General features: G+C 44.2%; 1 protein-coding gene across 5 annotated transcripts in view; it reads right to left on the bottom strand.

The window, feature by feature from the left end:
* The window catches only part of TCF20 (transcription factor 20), a 202,939-nt gene that overhangs the window by 153,146 nt on the left and 24,720 nt on the right, over nt 1-25,073 (bottom strand). For all 5 annotated transcript variants that reach the window (XM_028747852.2, XM_028747854.2, XM_028747855.2 and 2 more), the window contains exon 2: nt 15,348-15,413. The gene's annotated coding sequence lies outside the window, so the exon portion shown is untranslated. The remainder of the gene's footprint in view (nt 1-15,347; nt 15,414-25,073) is intronic.

Genomic DNA, 25,073 nt, shown 5'->3' with positions numbered 1-25,073 from the left:
TATCATTCTCTCCTCTCCTCAGGAGACTCTAAAGGGAGTGATAAAAACCGCGAATCTTCCCTTCCCTTCCCCAGCTGGTCTCATTCACAGCTCCTGGCAGCCCCGGCTTCCTCAAGGGACCCACTAATGAAGACGGCCAACGTTAATCTCTCTCCCCCCTTTCCCCTGATGGGTCGATTTATACTTCCACAGAGAGTCCTGGCTCCCAGCCAGAGGGCTCAGCACATTCTTCTTATTCAGAGAGAGAGAGAGAGAGATGGGGAAAGACGTGTTCGTTCTCTCTCTCTCTCTCTCTCTCTCTCTCACACACACACACACACACACACACACTTCCAAATGCACACTGAGACAGTAGATTTCGGAAAACGCCTAAAGGGGACATTACAAAGCCAGAGAGGTGTTGAGTAACACCTTTACATTTCTAAACAGCCCCTTTTATCCCCAAAGAGCTTTGCAGAGATCTGGGGGGCTACAAGGAGACAGCGGCTCTCCGCCTGCCACCCGCATTACACTTACAAAGCTGGGAGGGCTGGAGATTATCAAGGGCTGGAATAAAAAACGGGAAATTCAGACAGGGAGAGAGAAGTACTCATCCAAACTGGAACCCAGCCAAGACAAAGGGCTTCAATGCATTGTAGTCTCAAGCTGCATGCTCAAGATCACCTGTTAATCCTGACGAGGTTCCCTTCGGGGGACTTTCCCCATCTTTTGCACATAAAATGAGGAGTCGCAGAGGACAGGCGCTTTTCACGTTTCCAATTCGTGGGCTTAATGCTGATATGTGATTCTTGAGAACAGAGCCAAGGGTTTCTAATTATTCTAGATTGACTACTCTGAAGTAAAAGAGTTCATTCCCCCCCCCTTTCATTTTGACAGGTTGGAAATAATGCAGGGGAGCTTCAAAGAGTCCAGAAGACAAACATTACAAGGCTCAAAGATCTAGTATGTGTAACCTACAGAAAGAAGATTAACACATTTATAACCTTAGTAAACAGCAACGTGGGTTTAAGGATCACTGAAATCACCAGGATTTAAGGCTGCTTCACACAATATGTTCATTAGGTGTACACAAAGAAATTTTAAGTGTACACCTAAAAATGTGATGTGTGGGCAGGACAAACACATGTTTGGAAATGTGTGTATTATTATATAGGCATGCTAATCACAAAGCCACAATTGACTGAAGCTCCCAGCTAAATTAAAAAGGTAAAGGGACCCCTGACCATTAGGTCCAGTCGTGGCCGGCTCTGGGGTTGCGGCGCTCATCTCACTTTATTGGCCGAGGGAGCCAGCGTACAGCGATGGCAAACTCAGGTAATACACTAAAAGGCCTTTATTTCCAAGTAATTGTGAGGACAGGGCTGTGAGAAAAGCCATCCCAAAATACTGTTCTGTCATACCACTCCATTTGTAGGTGGCAAAACTGGAAGCATTTTACCTGATTTATGGGGGGAGAAAGGATGAAATGTAAGTCTGGGGCAAAACTCACCACCCTCTGCCAGAGCTCCTCTTAGCAGTGGACACTGACTCTCTCCCAACCCCAATTTTCCCCTTCTCCCAACATTTGACAGAGCTGTTTAACCTCTCATCCTCTCCTGGTAACAGACAATTAAGGGTGGGCTAAAGTATGAATTTAAATTTTAAAAAAACTGATTAATTAATTAAAACAGTATATTTATGGGAAGTTAAACAAAAGAAGCAAAATTCTGAACAGCTTTGGCTACCTTTTATTCTTTATATGAAGCAGAACTATAAAACAGAAATTAGCGCAAATACAGCATTTGCTTTATAGGTACAGAACAAATTCTCCCATTCTTACGAAGGCTATTATTATAGGTATTTAGTGATAATTATGATAAACTGAATATTAGGGGGGAAATTCTGTAGTAATTATTGGTTATGGTTAAAATAAATATTTTCTACTTTGATCATGGATTATGATGTGTATGTATATAGAGAGATAAAATTGTTCCTATTGGTTATTGTTCTGAAACTGTTGTATTATTGATTACAGATAATGTATTTGTTGAATCAGCATACACTTTGTTTATTTATAATTTAACGATCACAAGGGTGGTCAACCTTTTTTGCCAATATGGAGCACCTCTTAATTTTGAGGTAATACGATTCTAGTGCCTGCTACAGCGCATTTGCCATGAATTGGTCTTGCTTTGCCTCTAATCTACTATACCAGGGACCAGGAAGCATAAGTGAGAAAGGCATGAGTCAGTATAAGGGAAACAGGCCTGAATGCAGACCTGAATTCAAGCCAGAATTAGGCCCACAGGCTCCCATACTGTGCCACAAATTCCTGCTGCCTATGCTGCTTGTGATAAAAGGTAAAGGTACCCCTGCCCATACGGGCCAGTTTTGACAGACTCTAGGGTTGTGCGCCCATCTCACTCTATAGGCCGGGGGCCAGCACTGTCCGCAGACACTTCCGGGTCACGTGGCCAGCGTGACAAGCTGCATCTGGCGAGCCAGCGCAGCACACATAACGCCGTTTACCTTCCCGCTAGTAAGCGGTCCTTATTTATCTACTTGCACCCAGGGGTGCTTTCGAACTGCTAGGTTGGCAGGCGCTGGGACCGAGCAACAGGAGCGCACCCCGCCGCAGGGATTCGAACCGCCGACCTTTCGATCGGCAAGTCCTAGGCGCTGAGGCTTTAACCCACAGCGCCACCCGCGTCCCCCTACTGCTTGTGATACCAAACTGCTATACAGTGGTACCTCTGGTTGCAAACGGGATCCGTTCCGGAGGCCCGTTCACAACATGAGCAGAATGCAACCAGCGTCTATGCGTGCATGGGTTGTGATTCGCCGCTTCTGCACATGACGTCATTTTGAGCGTCTGCACATGCGCGAGCAGCTAAACCCGGAAGTAACCCTTTCCGGTACTTCCGGGTCGCCGCGGGATGCAACCTGAAAACGCTCAACCTGAAGCAAATGTAACATGAGGTATGACTGTAGGTTGGGCACCTATGGAATATAACATATCACTACTTCAGCTTAAAATTTTGACTATGTTACATCGTTAGATACCTTTTAGCTCTGTGTGGACACTGATGACCAGCTTACCATATAGAAAATGTGAGAAAATTTGCCCATATATAGTGCTATAATACAGAAGCCCATGGTTGGTTTTGTACTCGTTCTATGGTTGTTGTTGCTCCACCCCTAGTTACTGATTTCTTCTGTTGCTATGGAGTGAGGATGTTAGTTCTACTTATCCCTCCATGCATTGCTGCAGTATTTTCTCACTATTTCATGGTTCTTTATGTAGGTAGTTCATTCTGTTTTCCCTCTGTTAAAAGTTAATGTACACGGATAACATTTTGTTTGCCTTAGTGTCCAATTATATGTCATGTTTTCATTAAAATATTTTCCTGTCTTGATAGGAGAGTGGGAATCATTCTTTTTCAATACACCTTTGAAAGAAAGCTCCCAGGTTCTCTAATCAATACCATTGCTTACCTGCCTTTGAATGTATGGAAGAGCGTAAAATAAGCTGTAAGGTGCATAAATGGCAGCATAAATGGTATTATATCCAACAATTTTCTATACTTATTGGGGATGTGGGTTTACTGTAATTTTTGTTCCTGATTTTTTCTCTTGCTTGTTTTGTACATATTCAAAAATGTGTATGAATGATTTCAAACTACTATATTTTTCAGATTTCTGTACTTTATAGTTAATTACATTTGTTTGTGAATACAAATCCAGAGCTTGTTAGGGTAGGAGAAGTGCTACTATTGAGGCCTAGAAGCATACACTCCAACTGTCCCAAATTAGCCAGGAAAGCCACAGTTGGATGCTATTAATCATAGCCATTTCAAATCCAGTTTCTGTACATAACCTATGAGAGCCTTCCCAGACCCACTGAAGGATGCGGTTATTAAACCGCTTCTTAAAAAGACATCTTTAGACCCGGCCAATATGGTCAACTATCGCCCAGTCTCAAATCTACCATTCTTGGGCAAGGTGACTGAGTGGGTGGTTGCTGAACAACTCCAGGCATGCCTGGAGAATGCGGACCATTTGGGTCCCTTCCAGTAGGGACTCAGGCCTCATCATGGGACTGAAACTGCCTTGGTCACGCTGGTCGATGATCTCTGGTGGGCTAGGGACAAAGGTGAAAGCTGTTTCCTAGTTCTGCTGGCTCTCTCAGCGGCCTTTGACATCATCCACCATGACATCCTTCTGGACCGTCTAGAGGGGCTGGGAGCTGGGGGCACTGTTATACAGTGGTTCTGCTCCTTCCTCCTGGGCCATGTTCAGAAAGTGGTGTTGGGGGATGAGTGTTCAGACCTCTGGGCTCTCACTTGTGGGGTGCCTCAGGGTTCCATCCTCTCCACCATGCTTTTTAACATCTACATGAAGCTGCTGGGAGAGATCATTGGGGGTTTGGGCTGGGTGTTCATCAGTATGCAGATGATACCCAGCTCTACTTCTCTTTTAAATTGGAACCAGTGAAGGCAGTGAAGGTCCTGTGTGAGTGTCTGGAGGCGGTTGGAGGATGGATGTTGACACTGATGGAGGTTGACACTGAATCATGACAAGACAGAAGTACTGTTTCTGGGGGACAGGGGGCGGGTGGGTGTGGAGGACTCCCTGGTCCTGAATGGGGTAACTATGCCTCTGAAGGACCAGGTGCACAGCTTGGGAGTCATTTTGGACTCACAGCTGTCCATGGAGGCACAAGTCAATTCTGTGTCCAGGGCAGCTGTCTACCAACTCCATCTGGTATGCCGGCTGAGACCCTACCTGCCTGTGGAGTGTCTTGCCAGAGTGGTACATGCTCTGGTTATCTCCCGCTTGGACTACTGCAATGTGCTCTACATGGGGCTACCTTTGAAGGTGACCTGGAAACTAAACCTAATCCAGAATGCGGCAGATAGACTGGTGACTGGGAGTGGCCACCGAGACCACATAACACCGGTCTTGAAAGACCTACATTGGCTCCCAGTACGTTTCTGAGCACAATTTAAAGTGTTGGTGCTAAACGGCCTTGGCCCAGTATACCTGAAGGAGCGTCTCCACCCCCATCATTCTGCCTGGACACTGAGGTCCAACGCCAAGGGCCTTCTGGCAGTTCCCTCACTGCAAGAAGCGAAGTTACAGAGAACCAGGCAGATGGCCTTCTCAGTAGTGGCGCCTGCCCTGTGGAACGCCCTCCCATCAGATGTCAAAGAAATAAACAACTATCGGCAGCCCTATTTAGGAAAGTTTTTAATGTTTGAAGTTTTATTATGTTTTTAGTGTTCTGTTGGAAGCCACCCCAGAGTAGCTGAGGAAATCCAGCCAGATGGAGGGGGGGTGTACAAATAAACTAGTAGTAGTAGTAGTAGTGGTGGTAGCAGCAGTAGCAGCAGCAGTAGCAGCAGCAGCAGCAGCAGTACTTGTATGCTGTCCTTCCAATGCATCTGCATTGCTCCAGGTTGTTTTATAACCGGTGAAAACAATAAAAATAAAATCAAACGAAAACAATAAAAACAGTACAAACCAATAAAATACAGACCAGCAGAGCATATAAAAAAATCATGTAAAAATGAGGGGTTGCCATATAAAAAATTATCCGCCCAGAAGGTCAAGTGCCTTTTGAAATCAAAAAGTATTGACGAGGTGGCAAAACAAATTAGAGAGGGCAGGATGAGGGAGCTCAGAAGGTAAAATGATCCATAATCTTGGTACAGTGAGGTGGAGGGCCCTTTCTCAGGACTCAACCATTTGTCCCTTGGCCATGGGCAAGACATGGGGAAGATGGAGCAGGGCAGGCTGTTATGGGAGGAGACAGACCCTGACTATCATCCTGGACACAAACCATGTAGGCTTATGCAGTGGAATCCAGCTTGTGTTTTTGTTTTTAAGTGACACATGCCTGCTTTGGTCCCACCCCCCCCCCCCTTAAAAGAAGAGACTCCCAGAATTGATGCCATTTTGGTTTGCAGCAGCAGCTGCTGCTAATGAGCAGGGAAGTCTGAAGGCAGAGGGAAGGGCAACAGAGGAAGAAACAGTGTCTCTAGCTTCATTGCAGCAACAGTGGAGAGTAAAATACTTCTTGTTTGTTTGTTTGTTTGTTTGTTTGTTTGTTTGTTGCAGACAAGGAGACTGAGGTAGCTAATGTCTTATCATTTCTGGTGGAGGGGGATCTTTTTTTCAGCTTTTTGCCTGGCTGCTGAGCAAGTATTAATAGCAAACGGAGAGAAGCTTGAAGAAAGATATTGGATGTGATTGGAAGATACAAACTCCTTCGCCTGCTCCAGGGCAGAAAAAAACACACAAACTTCTCCAAGCCTCTTCTCTTGTCAAGAGGCCATACTATTCCCCCTCCTGCATCCACTGGTGAATGCAAACCACCCTCATTGCCACCACAAAAAATATAAAACGATTTAAAACATACACTCTCCTTCTGTTTTGTTTCATGCTTGCTTGCCAGAGTATCTACTTTAGGGGGGGGGGGATGTTTTGTTTTGTTTTCTGCTTTGCAGATGCAAACTTCCTCCCAGCCTCCCACCCACAATAGAAAAGAATATCAAACTTCACCTACCTGAGAGTTAAATCACACTGAAAACATAATGGGACCTAGTTCTGAGCATATATGCAAAGGATAATGACACATTTTGTTGGAGGAGTAAGATGAGAATTACTCCCCCACTCCCAGTTGTTGAAAAAAACACACACACAATTGCACTGCCACTTAAATTATAGAAGCATGCTCTCTCTTCCCAATATGTGCAGACTTTGTTACAAGTAAAGCAAAGGCTTCGTTAGAAGTAAAGACACTTTGCGCATGCCCAGATGCACTCTTGTTTCAACGTAACATGGCCCAAGATTCTGAGTTGGTGTCCTTTTGTCCACATAAAGATAAGCACTCAAGAGATTTAGCATAATTGATTGCAGTACACTGGTACCTCGGGTTACATACACTTCAAGTTACATACGCTTCTGGTTACAGACTCTGCTAACCCAGAAATATTACCTCAGGTTAAGAACTTTGCTTCTGGATGAGAACAGAAATCACAAAGTGGCGGTGCGGCGGCATCAGGAGGCCCCATTAGCTAAAGTGGTGCTTCAGGTTAAGAACAGTTTCAGGTTACGAACAGACCTCCAGAATGAATTACGTTCTTAACCCGAGGTACCACTGTATTAGCAACAGTGGCAGCTGGTAATTTCCACAGAGCTCGTAGTAGCTTCCCTTCTCTGGCAGCTAGATCTACACATGGCTATCAGCAGCTGTCCTTCCATATTAGGACAATTAGCCAAGTCCCCTACACAACACACATCATGTCTTCCCCACTAACCTGCCACTCCCACAGCTGCCTTCTTCCTCTCCCCTTCTTGCTGTTCTGCACCACCTGCCTCCATGCCATGGGTGTAGCCAGGGGGCAGGGGGCAGCCCCCCCCTCATCAAGTAAAACAAAAGAAATACTTAACTGACCAATTATGTCGGGTTTGCCCCCCCCCAAAGTCCTGTCCCTTCCCCAACAAAAATCCTGGCTATGCTCATGCTCCACACTGTTCAGTTGCTACTTCTCTCCCTGTGTCACGGCCATCAGCCAGCACTACAACAACAGAAGAAGAACGGAAGAGGAGGGGACAGATTGGTGAATTTGACCTTGCAGTCCTGAAGGCTTTCCCTATTCTTGAGAAAATATCAACAGATTGTCTAATGACGAACATCTTTGTCTTTTGCTTCTCATCAAGCTAAGGGCCCCATAGTAAAAGACAGCGATGCATACCAAAAAGCCATGACCTCCAACCTTTTTGAACTGCCTCTACGGATAACATTTAAAAGTAGAAATAAAGAAGTTGCTTTAATTCTGCCCTGTACAGAGTTGCGAACAATAGTAGGATTGGCATCTGCTTTGTATGCAGTAGGAATTTTTGCATTTGCTCTTTCTACACCAGCAAAAAGACTGATGACAGCATTAGTGGAAAAACGTAAGGTGCACCCTTGCTGGAGATGACCAAAGACCAGCCTAGCCCAGGATCCTGTTCTCACAGTGACCAGGCACATGCCTATGATACGTCTGCAAGCCAAGACTTGTACAACAGGGCTCTCTCCACTTGTGCTTCCCACAACTGGTATTCCAAGGCTTACTGTCTCTGAGAGTGGAAGGAGTACACAGACATCATGGCTAGCAGCATCTTCCATGAATTTGCCTAATCCTCTTTCAAATCCATCCAAGTTGCTTGCCATTACTACATCTCCTGGGAGCTATTTCCATAGTTTAACTGTGCGCTATGTGAAAAAGTGCCCCGTATAAAATGAATTTATGTTTTTATAAGTTGTATACCGTATGAGAATCCTTTGAGACTAAGATTGCAGGTCACTCCTCCTTTGACACATGGAAAATGCTGCTTCCTGTTGCTCTGGGTGCTTCTATGTTCATGTACCTGAATCACCCATGATAACAAAAACCACTCTGCTAACTGGGTCAGTAAATAAACAGTTTCTGCAGAGCGACAGGGGAGCACAAAATACAAGCTTTATTCCTACCAGACTTCTGCTGCAGCTTTTTCATTCCACCTCAACAGAAACAAAGTCAGTTTGCAGGGTGCAATGTGACTGTGAGGGAAACGGTCTTATCTTATTCTGTCTATTATTCTTAGCATTTCTCTTCACCAAAGTACAGGCATTTTTGTATTGTCACTCCTGCTAGAGCCAAAAGGTTAAGCTTTCAGAGAGAGAACATTGTTGCTCTGAAATACGTATGGGGAGCCATTCACAACCAGCTCTTTGATCATTATTCTATTTCAGTTTGCAGTTTTCTGACACACATGGTACTGTGGGAGTCTTGGGAATTGCACCTGTACCCCCTTTTCCTAGTTCATACTTTAGACATCAAATCTAAACATTAAAATTGATTATTCTGATTCGAAATGTAATTCAAATGTTTTTTGATTGATTTTTCTAATACTCCTGGCTTACAAGATCACTAGCTACACAAGAAATAGTTTTGCTCATATAAAAGAAGGTTTTACATCCAGGGTGATAACCTGTTTAGATTCCAGATACTATCACTAGAGATGTGCTAGTTTTGCATTTTGCTTTCAAGAATAAAGTCACTGATCTCAACGCCAACTCCACTGCTTCCCACAGCCAGTATATAAATGAAGGTCACTGGGCACATAATTATCTGTCTCTAGTTCTGTGCACACAAATAACTCACAAGTTTGGTGAAAAGAACTATGGGCAAAGGGCACTTTTCACACAATGGGAACACTTGGCACAAACAACCTCTTTCCAGAAGATTTCTAGAAATCTGAACATATTGCCAATGCTTCACTCCTGGAACCCTTACAGGCACCATGTCTTGATATTGAGACACAAACACCCCTCAAACACCTCACAGGACCCCTCAAGTCACTATTACAATTATGGGTGCCCAGACAGAGCTGTATAACACAGAGGACGACTGCTGCAACTGCCTTCAAGTTTGCCATTTGTGAATACTCTATTTCTTGTCTGACGTGAATCGAGCTTTCCCCTCTCAACAGTTATGAGCAGTATCTCCCATGCAACCTCCAAGGGGGAAAATATACTCACTGGATTAACAGATTGGGGGCATTGCAGCATCATTTTGCATGTTATGTGTGGTGTGATGCAGGGGGTGTGTTGGGGGTGAGTTAGCTGGCTCCCTCCATGTGTGGACAGCATGTGAGTGTCACATCAGCACAGTCCCTGATTGGTGGGCTTTGGAGGGATGCTGGGGGGGCGTGTCTTCGCTCTTTATGGCATTTGGGGATTTTCTGTGTTCTTCCTCACCAGGGATACAACAGCCATTTCAAAGGAATAGCAATGGTGTAGCTCCCCACCCCATGTCATTAGATCTGTCCAAGTTGGACAAGTTGCCGTGTTATTTTGTGGGGTAGGGGAGGTTTCAAACATGCCTTATTTTTTTGTTCTCTACCTTCCCCACCGCACCCAAAATAAACATTTTCCTTTGCTTAAAGTTATTCATTTTGCTGTGCTGTTCACAAGTTCTGGCCAGCCACCAGTCTAGTACAGTTCTTAGTATTATCCTTTAGTGAATTAGACAGTGAAGGAGTGGAACTCCATTATTTAACAAAAATAGGGTGCACAGAACTCATGTCAGTTTGATTTTTTTCTTTTCTTTTATAAGAGACTGGCCAGAAACAAGTCAGAATTATATATACATATACCGTATGTAAGAACTTAAGGATGTTGAGGGAAGCTACGAGAAGACGATGCAGCAGTGGAGGAGGGACACATTACCATGGCAACAGAAGAGAGAGGGATTGTTTTAGCAAAATTAATTTCTATGCACAAGATTCATCTAGAGGCAAAGCCGCCCCTCAAAAGGTAGGCCTGAACAGTAGTTTTGCAAATAATAGGTTTCAAGATCTATACAAGATATCAAGTGCAATTGACTTTTTAAACTCCTAAGCTAAGCTACCCTTCTCCTGGTTCTCTCCGCCCCCCCTTCACAATCTTCACAATGCACAAAGCCCAACAATACAAGAAGACTGGTTAATTTCAAGGAAACGTTATTGAATCAGAAACATTTCAGCAGCTGAGCATTACAGACCAAATTTACTACTGAATGACCATGAGCCACCCTCAGCAAGGGCTTGTTCAATGGCCTGGGGCACCTGAGAGCTTATTTGGTGGTGTTATCCTGATCCAAAAAACCTTGTTTACATTGGCATGGAATTCTGGTAGGATTTAGTCATGCCGCATTGCATTATTCTCTCTCACGCTACTCTGTGTATGTATGTGCAGTGAATTGTAAATTCCACCCACTTCTGAATGCTCAATATCACGATTGTGCTGCCATTTATTTCAGCGCTACTGTTTACTTTGCCAAAAATCCAGGGTTGTTTTTTTACCTTTGAGATATTGGTTTGTAAAGATACAGAATTTCTCTCTCAATAAGGTGTCCCATTTACCAAGAAGAAGAAAAAGATATTAATTTCAAAACTGGAGACATTTTGCACAATACTTCTATCCCATAGTTTACAGCAGCTTTTGCAAATAAGATCATATGCATACAGTTAATCCACTGCCATGCTGCAAGTAAACTGGCGTTATTAAGGCATTACATACACCACACATCCGAAAAACCCCAGTGGTTCAATGCAGGTAATAAGACACTGTGCAGCGGAGAGTAAAGCAGGCTACCATGGGATATCCTGTCATGGTCACCAAAACAGGAAAGTGTTTCCAAAGGTCGACACAGTGGAAAAATTGATGAAAAATCACTAACAACTTTGAAATTGGCTTTAAACTGAAATGGTAAGATGATTTTAAGGAAATGAAAAGACAAAAGACCACATGCAAGGTTGCAACTCAACTGTATACTTATCTATCCCAGGTTAAAGGAGGTAAATTAAGATTCCCCTAATTACCTAGCTTGTTTGCTCACTAGGGCTGGGCGATATATTGATATATCGTCCAAAACTGGTTTGAAGTTCACATCATAATTGTTTCATAATATTTGAGCTGGCAATATATTGTGACTCACAATGTATGTAAGGGCTAGGCGATATCTGGTTTTCAACATCACAATACCTTACCAGCTAAACACTGCAACATTATCACCACCTAAACCTCACAATATCTCCAGCTAAAAACTGCAATGTTATCAGCAGCTAAACACTGCAAGCTACCACAATGTCTGAAATAAGGATGGAACTACACAGAGGCAGACAGAACAACGTCCAGGCAACTGCTACTACTTAGGGGTCTAAAACAGATAAATGACAATATTATCAATAATCACACACTCAGTTACACGACTGGAGGCGGCGGCAAGGCCTCACAGCAGTGACAAGGAGTGTTGGCAGCAGCCTGCAAGGCCTTGCAGAGGTGATGGCAAGTGACAACAGTAATGGCATTGGCCTGCGAGGCCTCGCAGTGGCGACAGGATTTGGCAGCAGAAGCAGTAGTGCCTGCGGGGATTCGTGGCAGTGACAGCAGGTGACGGCAGTAGCAGCATCCTGTGAGACCTTGCGATGGCAATGGGAGATGGCAGCAATAGTAGTGGCAGCCTGCAAGGCCTCGTGGCAACACAAGCAATGGGGCTTGCGAGGCCTCGTCATGGTGGCAAGAAGTGGCAGCGGCCTGCGAGGCCTCTTGGAGGTAGTGGAAGGTGGTGGGAGAAGCTGTGGCAGCCTGCCTCCGCAAGGTCTCACAGGCCATGTCTGCTTCTGCCACCATCTCCTGCTGCCACCACAAGGCCTCACAGGCCACCGCTACTGCCACCACCATGACAAGGCCTTGCAGGCTGTTGCCACTTTTGCCACTGCCACAAGGCCTTGCAGGCCACTACTGCTGCTGCCACCATGATAAGGCTTCACAGGCTGCTGATTATAGTGGCACTGTTGCCAGGCTCCCCCCTCCCCCGCCATTGTTCATTCTGCCGCAGCCATGCTGCTGCTGTTGCTGCTGCCACCACCTAGCAAGCCTGCTGGCAGGGTGGCAGTCCCAGATTATTTGTATTCACTATGACTCATTAGCATCCTTTGGCCTGAATACCACCATTTGGTAGCCAAGCCCAAACCCAAAAGTCTCATTTGGATGCATTTTGGCTTGCCTGCTGCTGAAAGTGACCATGAGGTGATTGATCAGTTTTAGACCCTTAAGTAGTAGCAGTTGCCAGGACATTGTCCTGTTCGCCTCTGCATAGTTCCTTCCTTATTTCAGAAATCGTGATATATCAATATATTGCAATATTTAGCTGGTTATATATCACAATGTTGAAAAAGTTATTGCCTGGCCCTATTGCTCACATTTAGCTGTTTTCAGCTTCAGAATACCCACTTGATCATAGAAACAGAGTGATGAACGGGGCTGTTATCTAAGGTTACCTGATCAAGCATACAATTACTAAAAGTACATCCCATGCTTAGAAGTTTGGGTTTGCACTTTCTATTGCACTAAAAAGAAAGAAACATTTCTGATGTTTTCGTAAGCCAAATTAGGGCAGACTGTATAACATTCTGTGATGTTTGTTTCTTTTACTTGTCTCTGTTGCTTTAAGATTGAAAACCCAGCTATTCAGTTCCATTAGCTTTCAGACAGCAGGTGCTCAGCTAGCTGATTTAGCAGCAGCCACTGTGAATTGTTGGATGCGATTTACTGACTGCAGTTCCCTACACCCCTCGATGCCACTTAAGGGACAGCAAAATAGGGTCGGAGGGAAATCTACAAGTGAGGAGATGGAGATACAGGGAAAATCTGGATGGGGAGTTATTAGATTAGCAAATGAGCCATACCTCTGCCTCTTTTTATCTCCAGACTTCCAGGAGACACATGTCACCAGTCATTTTCTACTGACCTGCACTTCCCTTTTTAAAACAGGAGTTACATAAGCAAGGCCAGGAGACCCTACCAATGGATCAGCTTTAAACTCTTTGCTATGTGAATCTTTATATAGACACACAGGAATCAATCCAGTGCCTTTTCTATTAAACTGAGCCAGAACCAGCAGCTCAGATTTGACAGGCAACCCAAAAGAAGGAACTGAGTTATGATACGTGTAGCAGAGCTTGATGTATTTTAGTGTGTATGTTTTTCCAGAACCCAAAGGAGTTGCTATAGCAGCTGCGGAGCATGAGACTTTGAAATGTTGATCTACAAGGTGGCAAGAGACGAGGCTTTGCTGCATTTGTGCCTTAGTGTATAACTGTAAAAAGTAGGTCTTCGAGGGGCTGAAAGTCTGTTTCAAAACATTTTGGTTTATGCTTCATTCCATTTGAAATTCAGGTCTCATCCATGTTAACAGAATGTAACTGAAGAGTAAAGTGGCAACTTCAGGGAAGATTGGAAGAGGAGAAGAATTTTAATTGCGTCTGATTTTAAAAGCTTCTGCTTCCGTATTTCTCTAGTTTAAATATGACCGACATAAATATTTTAATGAAGAAGCCTTAAGATTTCTGTGTCCTCAGTAATCAGTGAACAGCCACCTCACACACCATACTGCAACAAGTGCATGTTAGCCAATTCATATAAGTACAGCAGGCCTCTGCTTCCAGTTTCAGTGCCCTGGTATATAGGCACCTGTAATAATGTGTATGCCATGCACACACATTACCTTTTGGTATGTATGCGCTATATTGGGTTATAACCTTTTGAGCCTGAGAACTGCATTCCTTTCAAGGCAACCTTCTGGGGGACATATACCAGTGGTGGGTGAAGACAGAGGCAAGAGTGGGCAGAGCAACTAATGATCATCAATCTTTATTACAGCCCAACACCAGACAACAGAAATAGCAATAAAAACACATGTAGAGCAACTAATGTCCATTTTATCTCTTTATGGTAGGCTTATGAAGATCATGGCCACTGGGCCCATCACCTCCTGGCAAATAGAAGGGGAAGAAATGGAGGCAGTGAGAGATTTTACCTTCTTGGGCTCCATGATCACTGCAGATGGTGACAGCAGTCACGAAATTAAAAGACGCCTGCTCCTTGGGAGAAAGGCGATGGCAAACCTTGACAGCATCTTAAAAAGCAGAGACATCACCTTGCCAACAAAGGTCCGTATAGTTAAAGCCATGGTTTTCCCAGTAGTGATGTATGGAAGTGAGAGCTGGACCATAAAGAAGGCTGATCGCCGAAGAATTGATGCTTTTGAATTATGGTGCTGGAGGAGACTCTTGAGAGTCCCATGGACTACAAGAAGATCAAACCTATGCATTCTTAAGGAAATCAGCCCTGAGTGCTCACTGGAAGGACAGATTGTGAAGCTGAGGCTCCAATACTTTGGCCACCTCATGAGAAGACTCCCTGGAAAAGACCCTGATGTTGGGAAAGATGGAGGGCACAAGGAGAAGGGGATGACAGAGGACGGGATGGTTGGACAGTGTTCTCGAAGCTACAAACATGAGCCTGACCAAACTGCGGGAGGCAGTGCAAGACAGAAGTGCCTGGCGTGCTCTGGTCCATGGGGTCACGAAGAGTCGGACACAACTAAACGACTAAACAACAACAACAAGAACAACATGGTAGGCTTGTTTCAACACACATGGACATTCTGTGTCCTCCATTCAGACAAGAGTTACTATCACTTTTCAATGACACACTCCACCTAGGCAAACTACTAAAGGGGGGTGAAAAACATGGCCAATGAGCAGCTTGGCTTGGGAGAGGAAGCCTTGCAGGAGGTGTGGTGTCAGCAGAGACCCAAGCACTAGATGGGAACATCTGAAGGTTCTCTATACCTAAGGTTCCTCACCTCTGCACTCTGTGAAGTGATCCCTGAAGCCCACAATAAATATCAATCCATCCCTCCAGCAGTCTAAATAAATACCAGGAAAGGATAAGTCCTATATACACTTTGCATTATAAATATCCCCAACAAAAAATGTCTATTTCATACCTTATCCTCTGTGAAGAAGGGAAAAGTCCTTTGAGGATCATTGTCAAAACAGAGGCAGAGAAGTCACTAAAACAAAATAAGAAAGAACTTTTATGAGAATGTTAATGCAAATTGTTAAGATGTGTCTATCAGGTTAAAAATACCTAAGCACCAGTAGAGGTTACATATTTCTATTATTTCATATATTTTAATCCCCCATTCTACTAGCCATGCAGTTCACTGTGCAGCCTCAGGCCAGTCACTCTCTCCCCTAGCCCCCTTCACTGGGTTATTCCGAGGATAAAATGGAGGCACTCCCATGCACTCTGAGCATCTTAAAGGAAAGATGGGGTTGGAGAATGAAAAAGAATGACAAGCAGATCCAAGCTCAGACCACAGCTCACTAGATGGCCTTAGGCAAGTCACTATCGCTACTACCAGATTTGAGAACTGATGAAAAATTATAAAGCATATTGTACATTTAAAGAGTGTTGCAGGAAATGCAAATAGAAGTATGTCATGAAATCCAAACCAAATCGTATCCGATATCTTCCTCCTTATGCAAAATATATACAGTAGTCAGGAAAAAGAGCTGTCACTCAGCCAACATAAAAGAAGGTCCCTTCCCTGAGATATGGAGCGTGTCACCTTGATTAAGCCCAGCGTTACTTGAATCAAGAGCCCCTTCATTATATGGTGAAGGCACAGGCAGCTGCCTAAGAGCTGCTTATGCCAGATCAGACGAAGAGTCTCACAGTCCCACACTGTCTCCCATCCTTGCCTTAGGGCAGCTCACCAATAGAGCAAGATGGGGGTAGCTGTCCCTTGTGGCTTGCTCCCAGCATCTGAGGTACACTGAATATGGATGTTGCATTTATCTCTGGCAGCTAATAGCCATTGATTTACCAGCTAAACCTGAGAGAACAAAAACATTCTGACAAATAAATACCCACCTTGAACATCAGCTGCTGGGAAAGAGAAGCAACTGGATTCCTCCTTGCCAACTCCTGACATTCGCATTATGCCTGGGTTCCTCCCCTCCTCCTTCCATGGATGTTTAGGAAACACTTAAAAACCAGCTACCCTCACTTCATTATCACCCGGCTTGGAAGAGGATTGTTTTGTTTTAATATGTGATCAATATCACTTCCCTTCCAAATCATATCGCCTTCCACCCAAGCTGTCAGCAAGTCAACAAGGGCTGACCTCTTCTGGCAGCTCTATTTAATCAGACCCTGAGAGGGAGCGAGAAAGAGACAGACAGACAGACAGACAGACAGACAGAGCCTGCCGTTGTTTGCACTTTCTCTCTGTCTCCCTTCTCTTTCCCTGACATGAGTTACGCAGCATTTCATTCTACAAAAGCCAATCTGATTCTCACTGTGCAAATTTCTCCACGGCGTCGCTCTGTCAGGGCATTTCAGCTCTGACCCGCAAATCTTCCCACATAACTCTCTCAGTGTATCTCTCGCTCAGCCTGGCACGTCTCCTGCCATGCTGCTCCCCTGGATTCCACAGTTCTATCAATACACTCTCAGGCATGACTGCAAGATTGCAATGCCCTGTTCTCGATTCTCTCCCAAGTTCGGTCAACTTCCTCCCCCTGGAGTAATAAGGTCTGCATCGCAAGATTTGTTTCAAAGAGTGTCCTCACGGGAAAAATTCCGACCACCAGGCTAATTTCATTTCCCACCTAAACAGCGTTTTAGCTGAAGAGGCAAGGACTGTACAGTGCATTCTAAACCACTGTTTACACAAATAAATGTAACCCCCTGCCTAGACTATATTAAATGTGTCATCTCTGTCTCCTTTCTACCACTCAATTATGAAGTGGGGGGTTATTTTCTTCCTAAAATATGCAGGAATTATTCTAGAAAACGGATATATTCTCTCCTGGCACAAACATTGTAGTCTGAGGCAGACTCTCCCCTGATTGTCTTAGCCCATGGAACATTCTAGAAGAGAGCTATGGAAGTGGGTTAGGAACTTCCGAAATATCACCTATTTGGCTTCCTAACATGGTGCCCATTTTCTCCCACCAAGATTTTCAAAAGCAAGTTCCTGTTAGCAATTCTCGCTTGGCTAAGAAAACTAAATGTATGTGCCATACTAAGAACTCTGATGTGCCCCTTATATTAGATGGATAAACAAATGAAGCTACCGGTATATACATTAATATAGCAAGAATATCTACTATTTCCCCCCTAACAAGGAGGAAAAGAATCATGGCACAGAAAAGCAGTATTTAATCAAGTCTCTTTACCTCAAGCACAGCCTCCCACTGCCTCCCACAGAGAGCAACCTGCAGCTCCCGCTGTCATTAAAAGACACTAAGATATTAAACAAGAATTAAGCCCAGAGAAGCATGCTGGTAGAAATATACAAATAGAGAGAGGGTGAAAGTGGAAAGAAAGGTTCCCCTCACCCCCGAATTATCCATAGTAAATACACAACGTTAAATAACCTGCTGGTGGGGGCTTTTTGGAAGGGTCAGGGAGAAATCTGTGCCTCCCTTAATAGGTCCATAGCAGGGGTAGGCAACCTAAGGCCCGGGGACCGGATGTGGCTCATTCGCCTTCAAAATCTGACTCGTGGACAGTCTGGGAATCAGCATGTTTTTACATGAGTAGAATGTGTCCTTTTATTTAAAATACACCTCTGGGTTATTTGTGGAGCATAGGAATTTGTTCATTTCCCCCACCAAAATATAGTCCAGCCCACCACATGGTTTGAGGGACGGTGGACCGGCCCATGGCTGAAAAAGGTTGCTGACGCCTGGTCCATAGCCTTGCTCTGTGGCCTGGCTTTTGATATCTGTGTTTCCTAGCCTGATTCTTGTACTGCATAGGCCCTTGCCAAGCCCAGAAGCGCAAACATTGTTTCTCTTTCCTTTCCAAATACAACTCTCTCTACCGATAATAGAGGGGAACAGCGGGGGGTCACTGTGTGCCTAGATTTTGGCATTTAAGGAGTCAATTTGCAGTTCTTGGCTTCCCAGGAATTAAGAGATCTGAAGGTTCTGCAAGGCCCTGTGTTTTTCTTCTAATCCTCCAGAGATCACCACCAGCTACTGGCTTTAATTCACTTAGTTGTTTTGACAGACCTATACCCCATTGGGTGACCATCCCAAATCTCTCAGCTTAATCTTGCATACCTAAAAATCCATGGGAGGGATATTTCCACTTCTTAAGCCATGTGACCCCCATGAGGAGTAGAGCTACACCCATGGATACTGACCTTGGACCTGCAGATTAGAACTCAGTACTCTTCACTCTCGCCCACCTCTAATTTCAAGATGAACAAATTAAAAACAAAAGACTCCTCCAAAGGAAACCTAGCTACAGACTTTTGTGCAGTTCTTATATGAAGTTTCTCTTCAAAGGGGCCTTGAAGTTGAAAAGCTTTGCAGGAGAGACAGTATAAAAGGAATAAAATTTCTTTAACCCCCCAGGGTGCTTCCACACCAGGCATTTAGTGAGAAACTGCAATGCTTCATTCACTCACATCTCAGTATGCCAACAGCATTTACTGGGCCTAGTATATTGTATGTGGTTTGGGGGCCCTGCACACAAACACCCACCCACCTGGTAATCTATTGACAATAACTGTTGCTTATGTAAGTACGTATATTAGCATAGTCTACCTCACAAAAGGGGGAGGGAAGGCCACTGTACACAATCTTGAGCTCCTGGAGGAAAAGGAAAATGCAAATATTCATAGACAGATAGTCATTCACAGATCCTGTAAAGAAAAATAAGCATGCCAGAAAAGTAGCCCCACCACCACTTCAACTGCAATGGGTCATATTCCTGATGATGATTATTATTATTAATTACCCGCCCTTCACCCTAAAGTGGATTACAACAGGGTGGATTACAACATTAAAACATATATTAAAAACAGTGTAAAACAACTTACACACAAACAAGGTGGGTCCTAAAAATATACACTTCAAGTGCCAGGGTAAAGATGTGTGTCTTCAGCGAAATAACAAAACAAAAAGGTTTGCCAACCCTTTTGTCAATGACAACAAGCAAAACAATACTCTTAAGTATGTGCAGTTTAATAACTCTGGTGTCTGAACTACCAACTCTCAGCCTAGCTTACGTCATAGGGTTATTGTGAAAATAAAAAGAGGAGAAGGGGAAAACAATGTACACAGCCCTGAGTTCCTAAGAGGAAAAGCAAGATGCAAACATGAAACAACAAGCAAGAGATACCCTAAAGCATGTGTGGTTTTTACAACTCTCAGCAAGCACACACTCATGAAGAATACTTTTGCCATTCTTGATAAACAATAAAGTATCCTTATGTTAAAATACAGTCTGTAGGATTTTTAACCTGCTGCAGCTGCAAAGTGTTTGATAATTTTACGGTTGTATCTGCAAGTTCATTTTGTATTTCTGTTTTTATGGTTAAAAGGTAAAGGTACCCCTGCCTGTACGGGCCAGTCTTGACAGACTCTAGGGTTGTGCGCCCATCTCACTCAAGAGGCCGGGGGGGCAGCGCTGTCCGGAGACACTTCCGGGTCACGTGGCCAGCGTGACATCGCTGCTCTGGCAAGCCAGAGCCGCACACGGAAACACTGTTTACCTTCCCGCTAGTAAGCGGTACCTATTTATCTACTTGCACCCGGGAGTGCTTTCGAACTGCTAGGTTGGCAGGCGCTGGGACTGAACAACAGGAGCGCACCCCGCCGCGGGGATTCGAACCGCCGACCTTTCGATCGGCAAGCCCTAGGCTTTTACCCACAGCGCCACCCGCGTCCCTTTTTTATGGTTTTTATGGTTACTTTATATTAATAAATAACAGCCCCATGACAAGCAGTAGTTGCTGTATGGGAGAAATGGAAAACTTGGGGTCTACAAACTTATGCAACTTTTCATTTTCATCCTTGCTGCAGTCTTTAGGAGCCTACAGTTACATAGGAAAAAGTTTCCTTTTTTCCCCCTTTGTCCTTTTTGGTCTTCCGAGCAATCAGAGAGATGAGTAGCTGCTTCCAATCTCTTCTCAGAACACCTTATTAACTACAAGGCACCATGCCAAATCCCAAGACAGGGCAGTCTCAGATGCCATCCAGGAATTCGTGCAAAGGCAGAAACGTGTTTGGTAGTAAACTAATACAGTACTACCGCCAGAAAAAGGCCAATGTCTGAAGAATTCTGGTTGACGGTAAATAGATACTATCAGAGGAAAATGATGGGATGTTGTACTTGTTTCTTTGTCAGGGGGATATGTGGACTGAAGGCTTGTTTTTATTATTATTAATAGCACACAGCACCAGTAATTTAACAGGCATTAAGAGCTTAGCTATATCCCAATTCCGGAGACATGTTGGGTCTGGCTAATGACACAAATTTTAACTGTTGCAACAGGTTGTAGTCATGCAATTCTGTCTTTATTGCAATTTGCCTGTTGCAGTGGGTTCAGAGAGCTCGTCTCACAAAACCAATGTCCCTCTGATTATGCATTTCCCTGCATACATGGAAATGCCTCCAGAGTAAAACCACAAGAGCCTACAGCTGACAAGAGCTTGTTCAGCAGGTAAAGAGAAATGGTCAGCTGAGCAGCTACTATTATAAACACAGGAACCTGAACTGATGTAGGCTAAAGTAGAAATGCCATGCCAGAGGACAGGAATCTGACACCAATGATTAAAGCAAATCTCTAGGAAATGTTTCCCGACAGTGAAGTCTATTAGATTGATGCATAGGCTCCCAAGGGATACAGTGGAAATCCCATCTCTCTGCTCAATTGAAGAGAGGAAGTGAGCAGTAAAAATCGCAGGGCAGGATACTAAGCAAAGAGCGAAATGGACAGTGCCTATTTGCTCAGATTTCAGTTAGCAGGCTGTGGTCTGTATCCATACTAATTTTAAAAAGCATGGCAAGTCCAAGATGAAGGGGGTAGTGAGTAGCTTTTATTGTCTATAATCTGAGAAGTGATCAAAGACATGTGCCAAAATTATTTATAATTTGCTAGTGTCCATCTGCTGAAGAGAGGATAAGTGTTTGCCTCCATTCTTAGTTCACTGGTCATCAGTGCACAATATTAAAGACAGAAGATTTTGAGTTTTTGTAACATACTTAGCCCTAACATTAAATATAGATTCACACGTGCATGTTCATCACTTAATGACATCAGAATCAAACAGAAGCCGCTCTGAAGCAAAGACAAAAATGAGTGAAAAATGGGATTGTGGTACAGTGGGGAACTGCCAAGTTTGTCAGCATATTTTTCCTCATGCCAGGTTTGGGATCACTCCTGGCCCCAACACAACTTTATGCATAGAAAACTATGACTGTGTTTGGACATCACTATAAATTATTGTTTATTATAAACTATGGTTAATCATCATGAGAACAAGCCTAGACAAGCCTCACTTCCCTCTCGTTCTTAAGCACGTCCATGAGGAATAGATTGGAAACTTTCACTTCTGTTTTGACTAACCACAGTTTATATGTCCAATTGTTCTTTATTGAAATAAGCCAAACTGTGGTTCACAAAACCAGCTTGTTTCAATGAAACATAGTAAGGTTTTACCAACTTTTGATTGAAACTTAATGCTAAAATGTGGACAGTTGGAAATGGAAGCAAAAGCTTTCAATCTTTCTTGTGGCTGCCCTGGAAGAGAGGGGAGAGGGAAAGCACACAAGACCTTGGCTTGCATAGGCTACTTTGCATAATGTCATGGCTGTGCCTGACTTAGAAGCAGACATGGAGTTCTTGGAGGATGAACTGTGAGGAGCAGGCAGTGCCTCCAACTCTGAGGATCTCCTAGAGGGGCCCTCTGGGTTGCTACCTGAATACCCTACAACATTTATCTGAAATAGGGACATTCCATTCCATTCCATAATAATAATTTTAATATTTATACCCCACCCATCTGACTGGGTTGCCCCAGCCACTCTGGGCAGCTTCCAACACATATAAAAACACAATAAAACATTGAACATTAAAACGCTTTCCTATACAGGGCTGCCTTCAGACGGCTCAGGGATCGGATAACTCCATACACTCCTTACATTTCTCCAATGATAAATGGACATGCTAAAGAAAAGTGGGACATTCCGGGATCAAATCAGAAACTGGGACAGCTTCTCGAAATCAGGCACTGTCCCTGGAAAATAGGGACACTTGGAGGGTCTGTACCTGATGAAGAACCAGTGTTAGAAACTGAGATATGAAAGTTAGGAGCTAAATGGCACCTTAAACCTAGGTTATGGGCGCAACAACGGAATGTTTAGGCACACTTTTTAAATAACAAGCATACAAAGCTGAAAATGAATGAACTGCAGCTAAAATATTATGTTCATTTTTCACGTGCTCTACTCCTTCCCCTGCCTACCCTCCTAATATTCTTAAGAGGGTCTCTTCTCCAGTCTTCAGAGAGTAGCTGGAAGTGGGGAGGCAGAAAGGGTCCTCCTTTCCTTCCACTCTGCAGTTTTAATCTGAAATCTTAGGCACAGTACTGCACCCAGAGCTCAGAAACTGCTTGTGCTAATGAAATTCCCTGTCACAAAAAATGCGCCTAGAAAAATGGGAGTTTCGAACACTGTGAAGAACCCCTGAAACTTTCAGAGAAGGAGGTGGAGCGGCTCACCAGTGAGAGCAATGTCACCAAAAGCTCTGGGTCCAGGCTGAAGAGCAACAGCGCAGTATGCATGTACACATCCATAGTCATTGGTCTATTTGTAAGTAAGGGGTCTATTCCTGAGTAGTGTATCTCTGGTACTCCGTCACTGCCCCCCAGCTGTGGTTAGTGTGTGATTTGTATTGTTTCCTAATAAAATATTTCAATTTAAATGCTCAGGTCATTGGAAAAACAAACATTAACATGTCATTAATACTATTTTTAGTTTTGCTTGCTAAAGACAGGTCAAATAAACATGTTAAATCAGATCCCAATCCATTTAAGGCATTGGAAATGCAAAAATCCAGGAAACGTAATTATTCTCCCCCACAAAAAACCCCCCAAAATCCAGAAAACCTTCTTCTTCTCATGGCCATGAATGCAAAGTGCTCTACCAACAAACAGTCCTAGCCCAGGAGGAATACAGATAGAAGGTATATAACATCAAAGAGTGGCAAAAGACAAATTAAAACTCTCTAAAAGTACACCTACACCCCCCACGCCTAACCATTTTTCTCCAGTGAGAATTTCAATGTAGCAGTGAAAATTCCTCCCCATGTCTAAGCCCCACCCCCGCCTAAAAGATAAAGCTTTGAATGACATAGGATGGGGAGAGGTGTAGCTATTGGAAATGGCCCAGTTGTTTTTAGTCACTTTCTGATGCTCTCTCTGTACTCCTGGCTCAGCATTTAGCCAGGTGTGCTAATGGGGGCAGGAGGCTTGGTATCCATGGCCATGAGGTGTTATGTGGGTTGAAGCCCATTTACGCAGGGGTACAAAGGGGCACTTGGGAGTCCTTCTAGCTTAGCCCTGCCTCCCCCTTCCAGTTTGACTGTTTTGAGTAGTCATTACAATTTCTCACAACAGCTATTTTATAATTAAAAGCAAGGATTTATAAAAAGCAGATTAAAAACCAGCAGTTTTCTGAGATACGCTCTGCTTGCAATTCCATTTAATCATGTGGCCCTGCAAAATAGAATTTCCATGCAACATGTCTCTTTTTCTCCCTAGGAATGTGGTGCTGTTTGTCCATACGACCGTTCCAAATTATTTACATTCTTACGTCACACGATTCTGAGCAAATCACATTTCAGCAGGGCCAAACGCTTACTTAATTCGGAACTGTTTCTCTCTCAGCTGCTCCCATCCTAACATGGATGCTGCCTGTTTGAAATGTCCCACCCACGGTGTACTGTTTTGGGAATCTCTGCAGGGAACTCTGGGACAGGTGCCCAGAAAGGCTCTGAACAGAGTCTATAATTACTTTTAAGTCAAGCAATGCTAATGTGAATGCAGAGCAAGCCCATAACAGTTTACACGAAGCCATCTGCGCTCAAGATGTGTCCACACAGCTGGCTGAGTCTCCTCAGCTGCCAAGGTTGGAGCTTGGCCTCATCCACACACTGGTGGCAGTGTACCATGGATAGACCACTTGTTCCAGCAAATTAGCTAATGGCTATCATCGTAGTTCCACAGGATCATAACCCACGCATAACCCAGGAAGGTGCTGCTAAGCCCTCAGCACCGGTGGGTGGTCATGACTACAAAGCCATCAACAAGGCTTTTCATTAGGTACAATTCAATGAGACAATATGTGCTCAAGTAGTTGCTAAGAAATATAAATACAAGAGAGAATAATCCTCAAAGAAGCTGAAGAGAATAGTGGCTGCAATCCAGACCCACCTGCCAGTGGCGTAGCGTGGGGGGTGCAGGGGGGGCCGGCCGCACCGGGCGCAACATCTGGGGTTAGGGCAAATCCACAGGTTAGGGGGCGCAAATCCACAGGTTAGGGGGCGCAAATCCACGGGTTAGGGGGTGCAAATTACTTGCCTTGCCCCGGGTGCTGACAACCCACGCTACGCCACTGCCACCTGCACAAAGTGGGATACACAATGGCTATGAGTAAGTGCTGTCTGGTCTGAGTTGTTGGGCTATGCACTGGATGTGTGGGGGAAGGGGGGCATTCCTATATCTTCATTGCCAGAGGTTCCAGGTGAGTGGAAGAGACCTGTGATGGGAACTGATTGTGTTTTTAATCCTGAAGTCCTATGTATGGGGGAAACTACAAAAGAAACAGCTGGCTGCCTGAATTTAAAAAGCATGGGGCTTGGCTC

This window comes from Podarcis muralis, chromosome 10 (assembly GCF_964188315.1).
Source record: "Podarcis muralis chromosome 10, rPodMur119.hap1.1, whole genome shotgun sequence".
NCBI classification, from domain to species: domain Eukaryota; kingdom Metazoa; phylum Chordata; class Lepidosauria; order Squamata; family Lacertidae; genus Podarcis; species Podarcis muralis.
This window is presented reverse-complemented; position numbering and strand designations above follow the sequence as displayed.